This window comes from Anoplopoma fimbria, chromosome 24 (assembly GCF_027596085.1).
Source record: "Anoplopoma fimbria isolate UVic2021 breed Golden Eagle Sablefish chromosome 24, Afim_UVic_2022, whole genome shotgun sequence".
Taxonomy (NCBI): domain Eukaryota; kingdom Metazoa; phylum Chordata; class Actinopteri; order Perciformes; family Anoplopomatidae; genus Anoplopoma; species Anoplopoma fimbria.
The window spans coordinates 6,052,527-6,056,886 of NC_072472.1; positions in this window are offsets into that span (position 1 = coordinate 6,052,527).

The window sequence follows — 4,360 nt, forward strand, 5'->3', positions numbered from 1 at the left end:
TAAGTGCCAAACAGATTACTGACTGTAATTTCAGCGGAAGGTGGGGGGGAAACAGCAGGCAGCGTGAAGATGAGGTACCACACTGAGCCAGTGAAGCGCAAGAGATTAATAAGCCTGGCAGTGTGGTCGCGCTGCTGACTTCCAAAAAACTCAGACTCTCACCTCTTTCTCAGTTTCACAACACCCACTTGTATATCTAATTTGCATAACGCTTATTTACATATCTTATTGATTCATCTGTGAGATCTGATAGCAGAATCACTGATGAACACTTGGGTGCAGAGGCTCTCAGAGCGGGAGACAGATGCCGAGCAACAAAACGTGATGTAAAAATGCTTCTTGTGGCGAGGACATCATGCCCCGGTCTAAACAGGATTTTAAGGAAGAGGGATAATTTATGCAAATTACAAATAACAGAAGCACAGAAGTGCCTACAGGCAGCTTTCATTTCTGTACGAGTCTGTTCCTTCCATATGGTGCTTAAATACCATGAGGTGAACTTGGGATGAACTCGAGGTCAAAGGTTAAAGGCAAACAAAGTTTAATCACATTCAATACATTTTTATAGTATTAACCTTAAATCAAATTACTCTTATGTGAAAGGAGTCGCCTGTAATGCTGAAATGACAGAATCATGACAAACTCTGGAGCTCTGCAGATCTTTTTAGCCTCTTTTCACAAAACAGAGCTTAAAGAAGATAAATTGTTGGACTTACAGTCATCACATGGACACAAGCACAGCTCCAATCAGACGATAAAGTTACTTCACATCAGCTAGATGTGGAAATGTATCTGTAACAACAAAGAAAATGTGGTAGATGTGAGTCATTCTGCTTCCAATTGGCCCAAAAACAATGAATCAAACTTAAAGTAAAAGGACCAATACTATAACCAACCCATTTTTCACTTTTTCTCATTTTCTCTTGTCATGTTAACACCATATCCTAAACTAAAAAGTAGAATTATTGCTTTGTGGTGGTACCAGTCAAGTAGCAGCTTACATCCACATCTGTCCCATATGTCACCACTTCATCATTTTATCCTATTAGACATTTCTGTAAAATTCTCATAAGAAGCATATGAATTCTTGACTTAAGGTCAACAAACGTGTTTTGTGAGCCCATCCTTTGACCAGCAAATTCAACTCAAATCATCCTTGAGTTCATGTGGAAGTCTGTGCCAAATTTGAAGAAATTACCTCAAGGCCAGATTTTCAAATTCACAATAATGGGATGGACGGATGTACAAAAACACAGCTGTTGCCAGAAAGGAGACATAATAAGGACTGGCGGAGGGCAGAAAAAACAGCAGATGAAAAAATATGGTTCTTAAAGAAGGAAGGAAAAACAGGAAACAATTTAAAGGACACAGATGGAGGAAAAGTACATATGGAAAGAAGAAAAATGTGTTTTTATTTACCTCAATTAAAGCTGCATTAAGACATTTTGGCCACAAGGGGATAGAAAAACATCAAAACAAGCTGAGACTAACACAGCTGCCACCTTATCCTCATCTTAAAAGGTTTGTTATTTACACATTCAGCAGACACAGCAATATTAGCACAAATGTAAGTCCAATATTCACTCTTATTTTATCTCCGTTTTGGTCTCAACCACCTGAGGGAAATATCTGGCTCTTTAGCTGCTAAATGCTCCACTATGTTCATGAGTTATTCAATAAATCTGTCTGCTACTAGCTGCTGGACAGGTAGTGTACAGTGGATTCATCTGAGCATTTCAACTGGAAACAGCTGCCTGCTGGAGCTTGATAAAAGCAGCATACAGTTCATGTGAAATGAAACAAAAACTATGAGCTAAAAGAGGCGAAAACGCTCTGTGTAATATGAAAGATGTCACTCATTGTGATGAACTTACCTCTACAAAGTCTTTCTGCTGTTGATTAGTGCAGCTTTAAGTACTCTAACACAAAGATTGTACACAGTACTGAAGTGATATCCATATTTACCTTCCACCTCTGGTCTGCACGTCCCAGCTGCCCCACCAGGACATCCCAAAACTTCTCTCTTGAATGTTAAATACCCAGCCAGGAGGAAGACACTCCTTTCGGTCTCCACAGGCAGTTTCTCCAAAACACTCGGGCCTTCAAACGGGGCGACCTCCCCGTCACCACCCCGCCTCTCTAATCCACCCCGAGACACGAGAGAAAGGGAATAAATATCAGCGGAGGCCACCGGGTGATGAGATCTGTCTATCCCGTTGAGGCCGGGGGAACGTTATTGCATCCGAAGGCGTTATTGAAGCAGCGTGGCAGGCTCTCTCCTCCTGGAGCGACTGTCAAAACACCTTTAACACCATCCTTCTGCAGCAGCTCAAAAAAAGAGGAGAAAAGGAAAAAAAAAAAAAAAAGAGAGGCACAACGCTTTGAAAGCTTAATGAATCTTTCATGAAGCTGCTCTGGGAATTATTGCCCGAGAAGGTACTGAGATGAGCCATAAAGTCCTGGGACGTACGGAATGATGAGAGACTACTAGAAAGGAGAGGAGTGACAATATTTCATAAGTTTCAAAGATGGGTCACAGGCCCGCATCTTCCTCACAGCACTGCTTAAGAACTCTTCTAACAAGTAGTGTATGACTTGTGGCAATTTCCAGAGTTGTACAGCTTTTATATCTATGGAAGTGCACAACCGTCTGGTGCTTACAGACAGACTCAACAATTACAGGCTTCCAGGCGGCCTCAGAGTGTGTGATGTATAATTAACTTCATCAAATGGGTTTGTTTGCCTCGGACTTTAAAATTTCAGCAAACAAAGCCCACTTGCTCACACAAGTCATGGAAGGAAAAGATTGTAATTGTCGTTATCTAAAAAGCAGCTCAAGTCTAATGCGACTTTCTATATGTCAAAGTCTGCTAAGCAGAGAGGCTGACGCCGCAGAAAGCAATTAGAGCTGAAATGCATGCAAAACTATTCTCCCTCTCTCACTGATGCTTTCAGCCTGAATGTGTGTGTGATTAGAGCATCTTACACACTCACTCTGATGGCTGCAGTTGTTCGTAGAAAATGAGATGATCACGGTGAACACTGGTGCGGTGCGTTTTGCTTTCATTAATTCTGAGGCCTAAAAAGTTTGGACCTGATTTGAATTCGATACCTTGAAACCTACTAGAATCCAACAAGCGTGAATCAGTGTTTTGAGGAAAAAATAATGTCTGTATTCACGTCCAACATTATGGAGTTCAAAGTAACTTCTGGCCAAGTTAGGAGAAACTCATTTAAAAAAAAGGGATTGTGTCAATCCTGACTTTAGGACTCCTAAGTTATTGGACTAAGAGTAATTCACAATGCATTATGGGGCTAAAGGTATCTCCTACGCCTGAGAGAAAAGTCCAGTGGACACCTAAACAGGAAATGCACCTTGCGCAACATTACCAGACTTTAAAAAAGCATTAACATAAGTGAATTGAAACTAACTGTTTTACCAACTATGTTAATAATTGATTTATTGTATTTTTCAAGCAAAATGCCAATTTTTTTTAACCTAGTTTCTAAGTTGTGAGAATTTGCTGTATTTCATTTGACAGCAAAGTGAATATCAGCAACTGATGATCTCCCCTTTAGGAAATCCTGACAGGAAATTGCACTTTATTTCTGCTGCATGATTTTCTCTGTTTTCACCACAATCCTACCCGGTGACACCAGTGACAAGCTTTAAGAATAACTACATAGCATCAGCCAATCTCACTGATGGTCACATTTGCTTATGTCGGTCATATGGAGGCATCTGTATTAAACTGAGATCGTTTCATAACCAGCTAAAAGCTCCTCACAGTAACTTTAACAGAGGAAATTATTGATAGTGAAAATAACAGCAACGGATGCTATTTTTCCTGCACTTTACACTCGACATCTGCCTTAAGATCACTTTTTCTCCAATTATTATGACTAACTTTGTAACAGATTCATTTTTTATTTTTTTTACATTTTTACTGATTTATTCATTCCAGAGAGCTATTAAGTATCTTGGACCCAGTACTCTCTAGAGCGTGCACAACATTTTTAATTCCTAGACCTTAATGCAGTGATGCTTCCTTCCATCCAGAGAAGAAAGCCCTCTGAAAATGGAAAACATATTTGGCTAAACTATGATAATTTCAAGAGCAAAATAAAGTCATGGTTTGGTCGACCATTATCGTATCAAGTCAGCAGTGAGAGTTATTTAGTCCAGCTCAGGAGGAAGTGACTTGTGCCTGTATTATTTTTTAGCTTATATTTCTGATAATTAAGGCTTTTCCTCAAGTATCTTTTTGTTGACAGATCAAGTTTATTGTATCACAAAACGAAATCTGGCTTTAAACAGAGAGATCCACAATTAGAAAATAATGGACAACAGACTGGGTGA